Source organism: Pelodiscus sinensis, chromosome 6, assembly GCF_052426305.1.
Source record: "Pelodiscus sinensis isolate ZL-2025 chromosome 6, ASM5242630v1, whole genome shotgun sequence".
NCBI classification, from domain to species: Eukaryota; Metazoa; Chordata; order Testudines; family Trionychidae; genus Pelodiscus; species Pelodiscus sinensis.
In genome coordinates this window covers 25,149,622-25,169,468 of record NC_143057.1, presented here as the reverse complement: position 1 = coordinate 25,169,468, position 19,847 = coordinate 25,149,622, and the positions used below count along the sequence as shown (strand labels likewise).

General features: G+C 40.3%; 1 long non-coding RNA gene across 1 annotated transcript in view; it reads right to left on the bottom strand.

The window, feature by feature from the left end:
- Positions 1-15,336, bottom strand: part of LOC142830040 (uncharacterized) — a 30,206-nt gene extending 14,870 nt beyond the window's left edge. The window contains exon 1 of the long non-coding RNA XR_012905053.2: positions 15,222-15,336. This is a non-coding gene — a long non-coding RNA (uncharacterized LOC142830040). The remainder of the gene's footprint in view (positions 1-15,221) is intronic.
- Between the last annotated feature and the right edge of the window lie 4,511 nt (positions 15,337-19,847).

Genomic DNA, 19,847 nt, shown 5'->3' with positions numbered 1-19,847 from the left:
CCAACAGTGGCCCTGAGGGAGTGAACATAACATGTAACCACCTCAGGATCTCTCTCCTGTCATCCATTTCCAGCCTCTGACAGAGGCCAGGGACACCATTCCCACCTATCCTGGCTAATAGCCATTGATGGACCTTACCTCCATGGATTTATTCAGTCCTTTTTCGAACCCTGTTAAAGTCCTGGTCTTCACAACATCCTCTGGCAAGGAGTTCCATGGGTTGACTATGCATTGCGTGAAGAAATACCTCATTTTGTTTTAATTTTGCAACCTATTAATTTCATTTGGTGACCCCTAGTTCTTATGTTATGGGACCAATAACTTTTCCTTATTCACTTTTTTCCACATCAGCCATGATTTTATAGGCCTCTGTCATATTTAATAGACCTCTATCATATTCATGCACTCCTTGCAGGACAGGGGCAGGGTGGGAAGAGCCTTCACTTGCTCTCCTTGCCCCCAGATCCAGATTGGTCTGGGGATGCGGGGAGTGTGAATTCTCCTCACACCCTGAAAGTGGCTCAGCAATTAGTTAGCTGCCAGCTGCTGTTCAGCTGGCTGATTACTCTAAGCGTGGTGCTCTCTTGCATGGCGGGGGCAGACTTTGTGTGCTCCTGCCCCTAAGCTCTGATTGACCTGGGGATGAGGGTGGGGGGAGCGCACAAAGTCTTCTTCCACAACCAGGGGTGCTTAGAGGGAACCACCAGCTGTTCAGAACAGCTAGTGATTCTCTCTGTGTGGGTGGCAGGGGCAAAGACATCATATTCTCTCCCACCCACAGACCAATCAGGTTCTGTGGGCAGGGAAGCACGGAAGTGTCCTGTCCCTATCCCTTCTGCCAGAGACCACACCCCATCCGAGGCAGCCCTGAGCCACTTCAAAATTTTCTTAAGTGGCTCCTGGTCAAAAATTATTGCGCACACCTTTATAGAGGCAATAAGGTATTCTCTGTATTATTCCCTTGTTTAAGCAAACATTTGCTTTTTTGACTGCTGCTGCACACTGAGTGTATGTTTTCAGAGAACTATCCACAATGACTCCAAGATGTCTCTCAAGTAGTTGTAGCCAAATTAGTCCCCATCATATTGTATGTATTGGGATTATTTTTTCCAATGTGCATTACTTTACATTTATCAACATTAAATTTCGTTTGCCATTTTGATGCCCAATCACTTAGTTTGGTGAGATCTTTTTGAAGCTCTTCACTGTCTGCTTTGGTCTTAATTATCTTGAGCAGGTTAGTGTTCTCTACAAATTTTGCCACCTCATTGTTTACCCCTTTCATTTATAAATAGATTGAATAGGATTGGTCCAAGGACAGACCCTTGGGGGACACCACTAGACTCATAGACTTTAAGGTCAGAAGGGACCATTATGATCATCTAGTCTGACCCCCTGCACAGTGCAGGCCACAAAATCTCACCCACCCCTCCTAGAATAATCCTCTCACCTATATCTCAGATATTGAAGCCTTCAAATACTTTGAAGACCCCAAGATGCAGAGAATCCTCCAGCTGTGATTTGCACCCCATGCTACAGAGGAAGGCGAAAAACCTCCAGGGCCTCTACCAATCTACCCTGGAGGAAAATTCCTTCCCGACCCCAAATATAGCGATCAGCTAAACCCTGAGCACGTGGGCAAGACTCACCATCCAGACACCCAGAAAGTTCTCTATAGTAACTCCTATCATCCCTCCAGTGACCTATTTCCCACTGATAATGAATGGTCAATTAGTTACCAAGATCATGTTATCTCATCAAACCATCCCCTTCATAAACCCATCTAGTTTAATCTTGAAACCAGATAGATCTTTTGCCCCCACTACTTCCCTTGGAAGGCCGTTCCAGAATCTCACTCCTCTAATGGTTAGAAACCTTCGTCTAATCTCAAGTCTAAACTTCCTACTAGCCAGCTTATATCCATTTGTTCTTGTGTCCACATTGGTATTAAACTTAAATAATTCCTCTCCCTCCCTGGTATTTATCCCTCTAATATATTTAAAGAGTGAAATCATGTCCCCCCTCAGCCTTCTTTTGGTTAGAGTAAACAAGCCAAGCTCCTTGAGTCTCCTTTCATAAGACAGGTTTTCCATTCCTCGGATCATCCTAGTGGCCCTTCTTTGTACCTGTTCCAGTTTGAATTCATCCTTCTTAAACATGGGAGACCAGAACTGCACACAGTATTCCAAATGGGGTCTCACCAATGCCTTGTATAACGGCACTAACACCTCCTTATCCCTACTGGAAATACCTCGCCTAATACATCCCAAGATCGTATTAGCCTTTTTCACGGCCATGTCACAATGGCGGCTCATAGTCATTCTATAGTCAACCAGGACTCCGAGGTCCTTCTCCTCCTCCGTTTTTTCCAACTGATGTGTCCCCAGCTTATAACTAAAATTCTTGTTATTAATCCCTAAATGCATAACCTTACACTTCTCACTATTAAATTTCATCCTATTGCTATCACTCCAATTTACAAGATCATCCAGATCTTCCTGTATGATATCCCGATCCTTTTCTGAATTGGCAATAGCTCCCAACTTTGTGTCATCTGCAAATTTTATTAGGACACTTCCACTTTTGGTGCCAAGATCAGCAATAAAAAGATTAATTAAAATTAGCCCCAAAACTGATCCCTGAGGAACTCCGCTAGTAACCTTCCTCCAACCTGACAGTTCACCTTTCAGTATGACCCGCTGTAGTCTCTCCTTTAACCAGTTGCTTATCCCCCTCTCAACTTTCATATTAATCCCTATCTTTTCCAATTTAACCAATAATTCCCCATGTGGTACTGTAGCAAATGCCTTACTAAAGTCGAGGTAGATTAGATCCACTGCATTTCCTTTATCTAAAAAAATCTGTTACTTTCTCAAAAAAGGAGATCAGGTTGGTTTGGCACAATCTACCTTTTGTAAAACCATGTTGTAATTTGTCCCAATTGCCATTAGCCTCAATGTCTCTAACTACTTTCTCCTTCAAAATTTTTTCCAGGATCTTACATACTACAGATGTCAAACTAACAGGCCTATAGTTACCCGGGTCACTTTTTTTCCCTTTCTTAAAAATCGGAACTATATTAGCAATTCTCCAGTCAAATGGTACAACCCCTGAGTTTAGAGATTTATTAAAAATTTTTGCTAATGGACTTGCAAGTTCATGTGCCAGTTCCTTTAATATTCTTGGATGAAGACCATCTGGGCCCCCCGATTTACTCCCATTAAGCTTTTCAAGTTTGGCTTTCACCTTGGATATGGTAATATCTACCTCCTTATCCTCAATCCCATTTGTTAACTTACCATTATCCCTAAGATCTTCATTAGCCTCATTAAAGACTGAAGCAAAGTATTTGTTCAAATATTGGGCCATTCCTAGATTATCCTTAACCTCCACTCCATCCTTAGTAATTAGTGGTCCTACTTCTTCTTTTGTTTTTTTCCTATTTATATGGCTATAAAACCTTTTACTATTGGCTTTAATTCCCTTTGCAAGGTCCAACTCTACCTGACTTTTAGCCTCTCCCACTTTATCCCTACATGCTCTAACCTCAATAAGGTAGCTTTCTTTACTGATCCCTCCCATTTTCCACTCCTTATATGCTTTCTGCTTTTTCTTAATCACCTCTCTGAGATGCTTGCTCATCCAGCTTGGTCTAACACACCTGCCTATAATTTTTTTCCCTTTTCTAGGGATACAGGCTTCTGACAGCTTCTGCAACTCTCCACTCGGAAAGCTTACCATCTATTCCTACCCTTTGTTTCCTGTCTTTTAACCAGTAATCAATCCAAGAAAGGACCTTCCCTCTTCTCCTGGGACTACTAACTTTACTTAAGAGCCTTTGGTGAGGGACCTTGTCGAAGGCTTTCTGGAAATCTAAGTACACTATACCACTGGCTACTCCTTGTCTACATGCTTGTTGGCCCGCCCTCAAAGAACTCTAGTAGATGAGTAAGGCATGATTTGCCTTTACACAAACCATGTTGACTTTTCCCAAATAAATTATGTTTCTCTACGTGTCTGACAATTTTATACTTTACTATGGTTTCAACTAATTTGCTTGGTACCTAAGTTATACTTACTGATCTGTAATTGCAAGGATCGCTTCTATAGCCCTTTTTAAATATTAGCATCACGTCAGTGATATTGACTGGAGTGACTCATGACTGGAACATAGCTAAAGGGATATTAATTCCCTTATATTCCCCTAGGAGGGCAATGATTAAACTGATTACTGTTACCTCGATTTCTGGCCATGATAAATGGGGAATATAGAGACCTGTCTCAATACTGAACAAAAGTGAATATTGTAGGCCTCCCTTGTAACCTCTAGACTGGCATCTTGCACAAAAGTGGGCCTGACATGACACTAGTGTCCTGCCCTGGCCCTCTTTGGGACAACATCATGTTTCAGACAGTGAGATAGTTCACACCTGTTGGAGCTATTGATTGAATCAGAATCTCTACAACTCATACAGATGTCACTGAGTTACATGGGTAATATTTTTAAGCTTTTCTTCACATCCCAGGAGATCAGAAACAATTTTTTTTTAAATTAATTCTGACCTGATAAAGTGACTCCAGGTTCTGGGGCCTATAGTTTCTATGCCTTCACCCTGTCCTGTTTCTGTCAATAACAAATATTAACTGAAGATCTTCAAGGGCCTATAAGACTGGTTAAGTTAATGACGATCCCTTGCACTGGAGTGTTGGTATGAGGGGAAAACATCGTGCCAAGTTGAAAAAGAAAAATCAGAGTACATCATGAAAAAAAAACATCAGAAAATGTAAAGTTCCTCCTGCACTTGAAATCTACCTTCTCTTGTACACATATACTGCAATAGTTTATTTTACTAACTCACCCTACATATACTTAGTAATCACACAAAATGCCACATAAATGTTTCCAAGGTTACTGAAAAATTCAATGTTTCATTCGTATTGTATTACTCAATATGTATTTGCTGAGCATGTAAAAGAATGAGTACACATTACATGTAAAAACCTTTTTCTTTCAAATATCTTCACTTCTGAACATGTGGGCTATCAAATTTGGGCATGTCTTTCTGCAATTAGAGCAATAAGTGAACTATCTATTCTCAAATGATATTTTAAAATATCCATTGTTTTATCTAATTCAGTCCCCCCCCCCCAAGCAAAGGATATATCCTTATTCAGAATTATTTGTCTATATGTGCCTAAATTATTTGTCTAAATTTTTAAGCTTTAACTCGGTCATTTGAGCTACGTAAGTGAAAATTAGGGTCTCAGAGAATTTCTCTTGCACTTGAAAATTTGTTTTCTATTTCATATTAATAAAAAACATGAATTTTTAAAATTGAACACTAAAAATTTTTTTTCTGGGCTTATTTTTTTTTAAATCTGTGGCCTTGACCACAGCACCACTTTCTCTGAATGCCTCCAATTCTCCCCCTACTCCATCACATCACACACAAGTTGCTTGTATTCACTTTGAAGGCCTTTCATGTCAATTTTTTTCTGCCTATCTTGTCTCTTGTGCTCTGGAGCTGTCAATGCTTGCCTTCATTGGATCACGATGCCAATCTGCTTTGGCCACAGTGTTTCTGCTCTGTGTTTTTACAATACCAAGCACAAATGAGTCGGACTCCATAAGTAGGGCACCTAAGTATTAGAGTAATACTAATAATGTCCATTTGTGTAAGTTAAAAGTGACTGAAAATATTGTTTTAGAATGGAAATGCCATCTTAGATTTAACAACAGAGTAGTTTCCTTACTGTGTGCTTATAAAATACTAAACTACTCTGTGCAGATGGATTTTGCCACCTATGTATGTCGGAGAATAAAATAAATCTAGACTGACTCATCACCCCTATGGAAACAATTCTTTCATGATATAGACATCTCCTATGGGAAGTGGAGGGTAGAGAAATGAAAAACATTAGTTAGGAATGCAGGAGTTGTGATATTGGATCAGATCTGTGACCCCTCTTCCAGGAATCAGTGGACAGTATTAACTACTTTAAAAAAAAAACCTCCAACAGGCAACTATGATGTTATCTGCTTTTGGTTTGTGATGCAAAAAACTTTATAACCCGTCTAAAAAGATCATCAGCTGGTAGAAATGAGCCAGTCTTTACAAACCAAAGTTCTGACTTGGTTTAAAAATTCTTATCCTTACAACTAGGAATAGTCTTGTGCATATATATATATATATATATATATATATATATATATATATATATATATATATATATATATAAATCAAATCCCTCCCTGAATCTTGCTAAGCACTTGGAATCAATTGTATTTTCTGGCAATGAATAACTATTATCATATTTTTGGACAAGCAGTACCATGTCACACTTGTGTAACTCACCCTTCATTATAGTACCCCAAAGCATTTTACGAATATTTTCAAAATATCACAATAACTGAATAAGGTACAAGAGATATGTAAAGGCCAGTATATTTATATATCACTTCCTTCTACTAAACAGCTATAAGTGATAGACCTTATAAGACTTTCTTTAGCTCAAATTGGTAAGGCCTGTGCTTTTGGAGCAGGAAAATGTGTATCCCATCCCTGCTGTCGCTTGGAAATTCTGGAAGAGTAGGATGTGCAGCCAAGTGACAGAGATGTTCTGGCTGATCACAAACTCCTTCATTGAACAGTCTTCTATCACTTTATGTTATTATTTTTAACTGTCTCAGACTGATCATCATTTCATTACGACAGTGTCCGGAAATCTTCAAGCACCCTGGCAACAAGAAAGGGCAATAATTCTGATTTGATCATGGAGACCTATGGATGCTGACATATTCCAAAGCCTGCTGAGGACACCGCAACCCCATTTACAAAAAGAAGAGCTATGGTCCCAATGCATGATTGCCGTTCTACACTCACCTCAGCCATAGAAAATGCTGACTATCAAACATCACCTTCATCTGCAACAGCCACACAGATTGCCTTGGCTTTTTGACACCGCAAGGCAGATGAAAAGAAAGGGGGAGAAACTTGAGGGATGGAGGAAAACACAGGCTGATTCAGGATGAAACAAAACTGAGTTCTGAGGCATACGTCTTATGCCGTGGCTATATTACAGGCCAAGAGAACCTGACTATAAGCCTTCAGTGAGGATGACAAAGGCAGAGTCCAAAGCTGTCCTACCACTGTGAAAGTCTCCAAGCTACAGGATATGATCATGGTCATCGGATCCTCCCATTCCCTTATCTGCAAGTCAACATATGGATACATCCAGGCCCTTTCTGGTTTGTGAAAAAGTGACAAACAACCAATACCACTCCCGACTGAAATAATCAATGCCTCATTCAGGAAGGCAACCCTTCCTTCCTTTTTCACACATGCAATAGTCCGAACAATGCTGCAGAAACCTCCTCTAGATAATTTAGTCATAGCCAAATATTGCCCTGTGTCAAACCAGTCACTTCTGAGTCAGCCCATGGATTATCTTACAAAAGGCCAAGTAAAAGCCCATCTAACTGGAGTTAACATTTCTAGACCCACACAGTCTAGATTCATGGTGGGATATGGAAGTGAAACTATCCTAGTAGCACTGGTGCATGATCTCATAAGAACATAAAAACGGTCTTAAAAACCCTTGGATCAGTCCAAGGGTATGTCTAGATTACCTGCCTCTGCTGACAGAGGCATGTAAAATAGGTTACCCGATAGTCAATGAAGTGGAGATTTAATAATCTCCAACTTAATTAAAATAAAAATGGCTCAGCTGATCATTGGCACAGCATGCGAGTCAAGACACGGATCAGTCAACAAGGAACATCTTTGTTGACCACTCCCTTATGCCTCGTGAAATGAGGTTTACAGGAGTGGTCGACAAAGGATCCAAATTACTGCAAAGTCCTCCAAGCCTCTGGCTATCAAACACATAATTTCAGCATGTCTATGGCAGGTATCATTCCCAGGCTCAGACTGTAAGGCCAGAAGATCCTGATTACCTAGTATGACCTCCTGCACACTGCAGGCCACAGATTTTCACTCACTGACTCCTTTAATAGAACCATAACCTCTGAGTGAGTTACTGAATCCTCAGATCAGGTTTTAAAGATTTCTAGTTAGAGAAACTCCACCATTTATACGATTTAAACGTGCAAGTGACCCATGTTCTATGATGCAGGGGAAGCTGAAAACACCGTAGGGGCTCTGCAAATTGACACAGCTGAAAATTCTTTCCCCGTCCCTTATAAGGGAATCAGTTAGACCCTGAACAGATGGGCAAGACCCAACAGCCAGACATGTAGGAAAGAATCCTCTCTAGTAACTCTGTGTCCTCCCCATCTGCTGTTCCATCACCAGTTGTTGAAGATATTTGCTGCTAGCAATCACAGATAGCTGCATGCCATTGCAGGAAGTCTCATTGTCATATCCTTCATAAATTTACCAAGATCAGTCATGAAGCCCAGAAGGCTGCCGCAGACTGTCTGCTTGTTCAAATGCTAAAGACTCTATCCTTGCGCTCCCCGTCCCCTTATCTCGCTCAGTATGACTAATGAAGATAAATTGAATAATAATGTACATGTAACCAGCCCACACTCTGTATTAAGACTGCCAACATTTTCTGTGTAATGCTCTGTCACCTCATCTTCTCTCTGTTAGTGGGAGAGAGCATCAATACATTATTTACACTTCATCACTTCTTTCTGTGGTCTAAATCCAGTACTTTATCCACTTCTCAGTAAGCTCACTGTGAATTCTGCCAAAGCAAGAATCGCAGGATTTAGACCCGTGTTTGTCAGGAGCGTCTCTCATGATTGTTCACTGCCTACATACTGACTGCTGTTAACTCATGCTTCCTTTTTAAGTGAAGGCCAAATCCTGATCTGATTAAAGTAATTGGCAAAACTCCTACTGACTTCAACTGGGACTAGGATTGGTCTCTGAAGTAGTAACTGCCAAATAATACCACATGTGAAGCCATAGGCATCTGTTCTTGTTTTTTACCTTTGCAATACACCCAGGTTAGTATGCTTAAAGCTAATGACAGTTTAGGTTAATTACTTGATTACAAACTAGAAAAAAAATGTTTCATTTTTCTTTGCTGTTTAACTGGCAGCAATTTCTATTCTCCTTTCTCCAGTCTCTCCCTCCCCCCTTGCATTAGGTATCCCAGAGCAATTGACACTAATTTAGTGAATATTAATGCTGCTTTGCTGTGAAACCCTAAGAATGCTGTGCAGTAGCTGAAAAAGATTCCACTAACAAGAAATTTTAATTTTTGCAACAGGAAATCTTTGTGTGGTCAGGGCCTTGCTCTAGGGACCCCAATCACACATGGCACTGAGAACTTCTTGTGAGGTGTTCCTGTGGGGCATTCAAGATAACTGATCATAGTTCCCTCTTCCTTATACAATCAGGGAAAGCAGCTGCATACTCACTGAACTCGTTATCTACCATGGTTGACAGCCAACAATTGGGAGCCGTAAGGACAAGCTCTAATAAAAATATATGGAGATATACTTGTCTCATAGAGCTGGAAGGGACCTTGAGAGGTTATCAAGTCCACTTCACTGCCCTCATAGCAGAGGTAAGTGCTATCCCTGTCAGATTTGCTCCAGTACCCTAAATGCCCCCCTGGAGGATTGAACTCTTAACCCTGGTTTTAGCAAACTAATGCTCAAACTACTGAGCTGTCCCTCCTCACCTATTGGCCCAGTCTTTTGCTGGGATGGGGGAAGAATGAAGATGTACTGACTAAGATTACAACAGAGAATTTGTGGCAGATTTCAAAGAGGGTTTTTTGAGCAATACTGTCTTGTTAAAAATGTAAGTTACAAAATATACCAACAGAGCTTCATCAGTGTATTTGAACAAGGTAATGTTATGCTTTTAGGTTATGCCCCCAGGGGTTAGAATAAGCATAGTGGAATTTTAAATAACTACTAGATTAAATACAGTCAATGGGAGAGGAGGGTGCACACCATCAAAGCCAAGTGAATAATTCATTACAAAATAATTGATTTGATACATTTTACCTGCTGCGCCTATAGAGGGAGTAGAAAGTTTTCATCCAGTGCAACAGAGGGCAGGATCTAGCTCTTAGTGCATAAAATAATTTTGTGTTTAAACGCCTCTTGGCAGAAGAATGTCTTAAAATGAAATCATACCCTTAACTGTCACCCATTTAAATAAATATTTAAGCTAGATCATAAGCAGAGTGTATATTTTCTTCTTTAATGTGATATAAAGAATGCTAGTCAGTGTGTCTTGACATGTGAAAGAAATGTGCTTTGGGAAAGCTTCATCTCTGGGTACTGCATGGTGGGCATTTTATTGGTTTTAGTTGTAAGTCATAGTAGTAATGAATAAAAGCTACAGAAGAAGTTCTTCGGGCTCAAGCCAGGAACTTTTATAAATCACATTAAAAAAAAAAGCCAAACAATAGCCTTGGCCTTAACTATACATCCCCTTTCCTTTTAACTAGTGCAATGGATTCTAGTCTTAGGAAGATCTCATATTAAGTTAACTTTTCCAAATTAGAGCCAGACACAACATCACCACCTCAGAGAGGTCTTCCTTTTTTTAAAGCCATTTGTCTTACTTACACAGGTGACTTACACAAAAATGTCACCAGATTTCAAGTTTTAGTTTCTTTAATCAACAGAATATCATGAATGTGTTAACCATAGTTGTAGCTCATCTGCCTCAAAGGCTGAACTCCAAGAACAAGGCATAACGATTTGCAGTGACCTCTTACGGAAAGGCCACATTTCAAATTGTAGGTTGCATTTTCTGTATGGTCCATAATGAATAAGTCTACCAACTTTTGAGATACTGGATGTCACACATTCAAGTACGTATGAGTAAGATGCATAAACTGTGAGGACAAGGTCAATTATAGACCTTTCTTCCTTCCTGCAACCACTGGTCTATAAAGAATGACAAACCAGATATCAATATTCTAGGTCAATGAAAACATGAAAAATATTGGTCATTCATTGAGCTCCTTTGTTCAAAGGGTCTATTATATCTGAGATTCTACACAACGACTTACAATCGTGTTATCACAATGTTCTCGTCTATGATTGAAGACTATAATATAGTATTTTTAAAAGGAAAAGTTGATAATGTAACAGTAGCAGCTTTTCATACCATGTTAAATTAGCTACAAACGTTCACTGTACACGCTTCAGTATCTTGACATAGTTAACAAAGGACAACCCCGTGGGCAGCTATTGTATGAGTCTTCTCTGATATCAGTCATTTTCCATCATTAGGATGTCCCAGGTTTTACCATTTTTCTATTGATAGCATCCACTGACTTTTCCAATCGACAGCAATAATGTCTCCAGCATTAGCAACAATAGTAGCAGCAGGGGTTGTGCTGTGTTTGATTTTCATTGACATGACTACAGCAGCAATTTATAATGGAGAACAAATGGTTTAGAGAGTGTGGGGAGGATATAATTGCCAAGAGAACTAGTAGTTTCTCTACTGCAGTTCTTTGTGTAAAATTTACACAAGAATCAAATGTAAATATGAAATTCATTTTCAGTTTTAATTGAAATCTAAATTATTGTCCAACTTGTGCATTTTCTGCAAGAAAGTGTGACTTCTTAAAAATCAACATATTTACCATCTTAAAAGAGATCATTACTTACAAAATGTAAAGACAGCTTGCAAAAGTGACTAATTTCAGTCTTGAGCAGAGATGGGAAAAACCTGAACATTTTCGTCATGGTGAAAACAAGGCATTTTTTCCCTAGTGCATTCAAGTGCCAAGTATCATCTTTTGTCAGTATTTTTATCTCTAAGATATTCTCTTCTGGGGACAAAGTCTTTTAAAAAAAAATCTGATTACTTTAGTTATTTGAGGTGTGCATGAAATATTTCCAACACTGACCACTCAGCATTGACATTTGGAAAAGCTCTCTCTCTTGCAGAGTCTGTGAAAATGTACTACAGCCATGCCGTTGACCTGTGAATGTTCCCCAAGTAGGTTAAAGAAAGCACATTTTTAAATAGTCTTACACAGTCCTGTCATTAAGTATGGCATGTTGCAATACAGCTTTTGGGCATAAACCATTTTAAAGGTATTTATAATGGTTGTAAGTAAAAAGCAAAGGATTGCTTTATTTTAGAAGACTCACATAGGGACACATTCTGTCTGGGCCTTATATGGATGTGTAGTATGTGTATGAGGCGGGCATAGGGAGCCTGCCCTCACCTTTGCACTACCCAAAGGGAAAACAAGCAGAATCTCACCCTCTGAACTCTGGGAAGTATAGGGGCAACTCCTTTCCTATTATTCCATAGGCACATGAAGCCCCAAAAGCGAGAGACAAAGCTTTGAATCTTCTTTATGATACCCATCAGTAGCCCAAGGGGTAGGTAATCCAGCCACATCTTACAAATGGAGGTAGCAGGTATGTATCCCTGACTCCATGTGTCTTTTTCGGGGTTTTTTTGGAGAATTCTGTTACCCATGCAGCTCTGTCATGTCAACAAATGAGAACTGAGTGCCTATGTTTTTGTCACCTTTAAGTTAAGCACAAGAGACATTGTGGGGAATACAATGGAATTTAAGCCAAGCAGGCAGGGTACATAGATCTGCCAGCAGCAACCACCAGCCATTTTTCCTTTAAAAAACCAAATATATATACAACCGCACATAGCCATTCCAACAACAGTTGTTAACCTGCATCCCACACTATTCAGAAAGCACTACTGATTCCTAAGAAATGTACGCTGCTTACAGTCAGAGGAGTTATGACATTGGTCAGTAAGAGTATAGTATAACACAGACTCAAGCAATACATTTAGCAGATCTGATGCAATTCTCCCTGTAATTCATTCTGCTCTGTAATGCATCTGACCAATACACTCTGACAATGATCATATGCCCTGAGTGAGGGCTTCAAGTCAGGCAATTTGCATTCCTCACTAGGCCAGCTGTTAGTGCTGGACTCAGGAAGGGGAAAGTCTCCACTGGCTTAACTCCACGGAAGTCAACTGAGTTAAAGCAGATGAGAATCTGGCATTCCTGGGTAAATGGGTCAAACTTAAAAAAAAAATTAAAAAAAATCAACATTTATTTCCACTTGAGCTAATTCTTGCCTCGCTGTCTGAAACTTACTATCAGAAAGTCTTGTTCAATAGATCTTTTCATCCAGCTCTGGTTCCCTTTCCTCTTCCTTCATGGGGCTATTAAGCATTCTGGATTTATCATCAGGCTGACCACCTCGCTATTGGTGATATCCAATCTTGTGTTTGCATATTCTGGTCCTGAAACTGACCCACTGAAGTAAAAAATAGGACCTCAATTGATTTCAACAGTGACTAGGTCAGACCCTAGGCATCTATGTGCCTTTACTAATACAAAAGTTTTTAAGTCAATATTTTGGAAATGGAACTATATTTCCTCTATTAAACTTTTGCTACTTGCCCTCACTAGAGCAGAACACAACAGTGTCTTCAGAAATGCCATAGTTCCATTGGAAAGTGTTGGCATGTCACAGGTACATGTACAGTTCATAGTACTGAAAGAGTCATCATTTCGGACCATTCCCTCATAGCACAAAACCAGCATAGCACTGCTCTACCTCTGCATCCCTATGACCATCTCCAGCCTCATCCAGCTGTCAAGGTGATGTGGACTTAGTCTTCCAACCAAGCACTTAAAGAAATTCATCCCTTCCAGGTAACAAAGCCCTTTAATAAAATCCAACAGAAAAAAAAAGAAATCTTTAGTCCATCCAGAGTCAACAATCAGTCCCGTTTTTTATGGGGAGGTGTTAGCGGTTGCAGACTGTCATAACACCCCCCAGTAAGTAGTTACTTGGATCTTGATCCACCCAGAATCTAACGCAGGCTGATGCTCTTACAAAAGGCTCACTGGAATCCTCAGAGAGCTCCTGGCCCTCAATCAGACTTCCTGACCTTTGATAAGAGAAATCTGCCTATTCTTCTTACTGATCAACCCTCTACTGCTGGACCTTCCTCCACAATCAGCCCTCACCCACTGCATAAGTGCAGCGCAACAAGGCTAATTAAACAGGACTTATTAGCTCAAGTCTTCCTGAGCCCAGATCCACAAAGGGATCTGAGAACCATGACAATGGTAGGCATGCTCTGAGCACCCCTAACTTCACACAAAATAGCCAAGGGGGTAAGGGAAGGAGGTGGCAGCTTTCCTTTGGAGTCTTTAGTCCAGTAGTTAGAATACTCACTAAGGTTCTGAGAGACCTTATGTCAAGGCTGTTCCCCACTCTGACATGACAAATGCAGAAATGGGGGCCTGAAAGATCACCCCAAAACCTTGTCTCTATAGCCTTTGGTATAAAAATTTCCCCCAAAATTCTAATACCCAGACTTCGGAGAAATCCGTGCCACCACCCAAGCAATTCCAAGAAAACCAGGGAAGAAATCACTTGGGAAACCTCTTCCCTAAGGTAAAACTCTCCCCTGCCCCAATCTCCATTTTACTCGAAGTTGGGAAAAACAGAGGGGATTCACAGACAACAATGGACTCTGCCCTTGCAGTTAGGCACTGAGTCCAAGGACACACCAATCAACCAATTCCTGTTAATTAGAAAAGAGAAATAAACTTTTATTATCAAAACAAAACTACAGTTGCAAGCGTAGTAAAGTGGCTAGATGGAAAGAGCCACCATTTGATAAAGGTAATCAAGGAAACCCCCCTGGGCTAACTTAGTTACAAAGAAAGACCAAACACTTAATCAGCTCAGACATTTCCAAATTCCCAAAGCAGGAAAACAACAAAACCTGATGGAATAGCTAAACTTTTCCCTACTTACACATTGGAAGAAGTCCATTCTTGGAAAGAGAAGTGTCTTCCATCTCCCTTCATACCTGGAAGAAACTGCTCTGCTCTTAGACAAAGGAGGGGAAGATAAAAACTCCTCTGTCCCAGTTTGAAATTCCTACCTGCATTGTTATTGGCTGACCACCTGATATCTGCGTAGGTGCTAAAGACATTAGTTAACCTCCTAATCCCCAGATGCTAGTCAACACTCCTGGTTATGACACCTTAGTTCAATTTTCTCTTCTGTCTAATGAAGTAAAGGGATTTGAACAGATGTTTCCTACCTTTCAGGTGCATATCACAGCCACTGGACCATAGAGTCACTCCTTTTAATCAAGTTAATATTTATTTGCTTAATATAAAGTTGGATGAGGTCAACAAGAGAGGCTGAAGAATGCTCACTTCAGATCATCCCATAACCCAGCAGATAGACAACTCACCTGAAAGATAGCAACCCTTATTCCTCCTTATTGTGAAGGGAAATTGAACTGTGGTACCCCACATTCAAGGTGAATAATACCTAGCCACTGGGCTAAATATTATAAGGGAGGCCCACTGCTCTTGCCACACCCCAGCTATTTGAATGGAGTTGGGCAGGTGCCTAAACTATTATTGCAAGAACGGCTCATTAGTACCTAGGGGAGGGTTCCGGTCAGTGCAATCCAAACAGACATAGGTGCCTCTGCAGTGCCAACTTCTGAGAGAGGGATAGGCCTAATACACATCTGTCTTGTAGGTACCTGCTATCAGTTAGCTTAAGTGGCTCTTCACCTAGCCCAGGTCTACACTAGGGCTTTATTTTGAAATAATTCCCCTTAGGTTGAATTTGTAAGTGGAGTGTCCACACTACTATGCCTGTTATTCCCTGCTTTTCTCAGGAAATAACACTAATTTTAAAATCGTTATTTCGCAATAGTGTTAGGGTGGACACTCCAGTGCTGCTGCTTTGAAATAACCACTTCCCAGAGTAATTTGAACTAATTACTACCCACAGCTTTCTGGGGCTCGAAGGCGAGGTAGTGTGTCCTTATTAATGGAGCCTGCCTCAGACTAAATTTGATGCTTCTCTGTAGTGGAGAAATGCTAACTCCCAATTTTACAAAATGGAAATAAGATGAATTTAGTTATTTTGAAATAGTTTCCTGGTGTACATATGCCCTTAGTGTGCTAGCACTTGTAGATCCCATTCCAATCTGCCTACATACTGTATAAAAAGCTGAGGTCGCTAACCTCAGGACTGGCATTACTGTGATTTTTCAAGACACCTAAAAGTTAGATATTGCAATGTCTAAGTCTTTTTGTGGAGTCAGGCCTTAGCCTTTAAAGGAATGGGCCATGTTGTGATTGTGGGATTCTCCTAGAGGTGTTTTATTTACCCAATGTATTAGCTACATGAGGCACCAGAGAACTGATTATTCTTAAAAATATTGATGGACACAGATGCCTAGAAAACAGACTTAACCCTCAAATAATGTCTCTCTGAAAATTACCCATTAGTTAAACTGCTGCAACTTCTGCTTGTAGATTAGTGGTTAGTTTAATTCCCAATTCAAAACTATGTTTATTATGTAGCTGTCTGCATTGTGGTTGTAGCTGTGTTGGTCTAAGGACATTAGAGAGATAAGGTAGCTAGGGTAATATATTTTATTGGACCATATGTTGGTGACACAGCATTTTTTTTAACTTGCACAGATCTCATCTTCAGGTGTGGGGATATCAGGTCTTTAGGTAGTTGTCTGTCAGGGTGGATCTAGACTACACCCTGTCAACAGAGAGATGTAGATTAGGCACATCAAAATTGCTAATGAAGCAGGGATTTAAATATCCTGTGCTTCATTAGCAAAAACATGGCCACCGCTTTTTTCTAAATGGAGTTTTTTCGAAAAAAAAATTGCAACCCCATTTTTTGAGGAATACAGGATCTGTTGAAAAAGGGTTTATTTTGACAGATCTGCATCTAGACTGCCTTTTTTTTTTTTTTTTTTTTTGAAAAACTCCATTTGGAAAAAAGTAGCAGCCGTGTTTATGCTAATGAAGCACAGGATACTTAAATCCCTGCTTCATTAGCAATTTCAATGTGCTTGAGTTGCATCCTTCTGTCGACAGAGGGATTCAGTCTAGATGTAGTGTCAATTACTACAGTGCATGGTATTATAACACAGGATGATCACTTGGTTTTGTTAGCATTTTGTTAACATTTTAAAATATGTGACAATTATGGGTGGAGACTAACTCTGTATGTTTTGATTTCTTAATCTTTAACTTACTTTTTGGATGAAGTGTGAGAATAAGGGCCTTTATTTTACAGCAAGGGAAACGGAGGCAAAAATAGATTATGCAACATGCCTAATTCTACAGAACAAGTATTGTAGGTGGCTGCAGATGCTAGGGAGTAGGAAAGAGACTCTTGTTGCTACTCCTGCTATACTTGGCCTGTGTGTTAATACATGAAGACTTGGTGGTGGGACAAGTTCCTGCGTGGCCTAGGGGATAGGGCATTCACGTGGGGAGGACAGGGTTGTGGGTTGGGATGTGTCGGGGGAAACAGCCGGGCGGCCCTGGGACAGGTGGGATAAAGGGCCTCTCTGCAGTAACACAGTGGGGTGGGTTCCTGCATGGCCTAGGGGATAGGGTGCTGGCCTGGAGGATAGCATCATGGGTTTGAGTCCCCCCCCCCCTCCACTGGGAATAAAAGTGTTCATGGACAATATGGTGGGATCAAAGCACAAGTCAGATTCAGTGGATTTAATTCACACTGCTGTTTCTTCATTGTTGCTTAGCTACTCATGAGGCTATTTTACAGGTGACAATTATAACATTACAATATAGTACTTGAGAACTCTTCCTCTGCCATTTCCCCCTCTTGATGTATTTCTGATTCTGTGTCCTGGAGCAATCATATACTAGACGTGAATGGAGGAAACTGTTTTCTTAAGGCATTTCAGTTTCCTATGTGTATCTCCACTGATGAAAAATCACTCCTAGAGTGCTCTTGAGCTGACATAGTAAGGGTCCAGACATGGTAATCTGAGTGGAGAATAAGCTTTTTCTCTGATTTTCCCATTTGTACATTCCCAATAAATAGTAAGTGGCTATGCCAGCTGCAAATTTCACATGTGTTTTGATGTCGTGTTCACTTAAGTCTCACAAATTGTTTTTTTACTTCAACAACCTGTAATAAAATACATGGCTAGCATTAGGACCTTTCCCAATAATAGCAAAATTAAGAGCTTCTGCTATTGTAATTCCAGTACATCCTATGGGCAATATCACAAAAGAGTTTTAATCTAAATTTGGGCTTTTTATATACACTACCTTGTTTGCATGGGTATAATCCAGATTTTTTATTTATAGGCTTTTTGACAGCACTGCTTCCTGTACATCAGAAGACCATACAATTATCAATGGATTTAGTATCATAATATCCCTATTAGCTAGGTATGTAGTATTATCATAATTTTATGGGTTGGAAAGGGAAATGTTCACTGAATTGCTAAAGTTCACACAAGTCTGAGATGGTGCCAGAAAGTGAACTCACCTTTCCTGGTTTTCCTGTCAATACTATCACCCCAAAGCTATCTTTCGCAGACTAGTATTCAGTGATTTTTTTTTTTTTAGGATGAGTGTGAAATGCTAGACCTCTTTCTAACTTTCTGCTTGCGATGTGTGTCATTGTTCTAATGCTGTAGGAAATATCTGCATGCTATATCATTTCCAGCAATCTGCACTCTAGCATTATGCTAGAGAGAACCATTCAAAAGGAGTGCTACAAAGTATATTGCGAATATGGAAGCAGCGATTTTATCAAAGAAGGCCCTGAAATATTTATTTCAGGCATTAGGAACATATAGATAGTAATATGATAGCAGGCACGTAGGGATCTGAGAAGATTAGGTTACGCAGGAAGGGTGCGTCTAGACTGGCAAGATTTTGCGCAAAAGCACATGCTTTTGTGCAAAAACTTGCCAGCTGTCTACACTGGCCGCTTGAATTTGCGCAAGAACACTGACTTTGTAATGTACAAAATCAGTGCTTTTTACGCAAATACTTTCACACTCCCGTTCGAGAAAAAGCCCTCTTGCGCAAGAATACTTGCGCAAGAGGGCCAGTTTAGACAGGGAAGAACTGTTGTGTGCAAAAAAGCCCCGATGGCTAAAATGGTGATTGGGGCTTTCTTGTGCAAAATCGCATCTAGACTGGCCACGGATGCTTTTGCGCAAAACCACTTTTTGCGCAAAAGCATCCGTGCCAATCTAGACGCGCTTATGTGGAAATACTTTTAACGGAAAAACTTTTCCGTTAAAAGAATTTCCACAAAATTATGCCAGTCTAGATGCAGCCGAAGGGTCCAGGAGAGATTGTAGAAAATAGGAATATAAACATCCTCAGAACTCTTAACACCTTCCCATCTAGGATTTTGCATGTGTGGAATAGAGATCGAATATTTGTTCTCAGTGGTGGACTTTTTAGTTGGCGGGCAGTTCCTTGCTGCAAAGACATAGCAGCATAGCAGAGCAGCTGAGTTATGATAGGAATAGATGTCTTTTTCTCTTCCCTTCATACCATACCCGTGTGTACTGAGGGAGCCATAGCATGGATTGAGAGTGACAAAACAGCTGCAAATAACAGGTTACCCAAAGAGTTGTTAATCATGTTACAGGTGATATTACTTCACTTTAGATATGAAAGTTGTAAGGAGCAGCTACAGTATATGGAAAACACCAGTCTCATAAAACCGCATCCAGATAGCTCTCAAGTGGTGATCAGCAAGATTGGAGATATTTGACTTGACAGCATGTCTCCTGTCAATCAGAATCAGTAACAGGCTGTGCTGAATAAGAAACAATCACTCCAGAAGGCCCAATCTCCATATAAAGCATTTTGGCAGCGCATGTGAGGGCATCAGCAGTTTGAAGTGGTCAGGGAGTAGAAACCAGAGGAAAACGTGAGGGGGGGGTGAACAAGAAAGAGCAGCAGGAGTGGTAGGAGTGGAAATCAGAAAAAATAGCAGCAAGAGAAGAGCAGAATGGGGCAGAAGATTAGAAAAATGGATAATAAAATATATC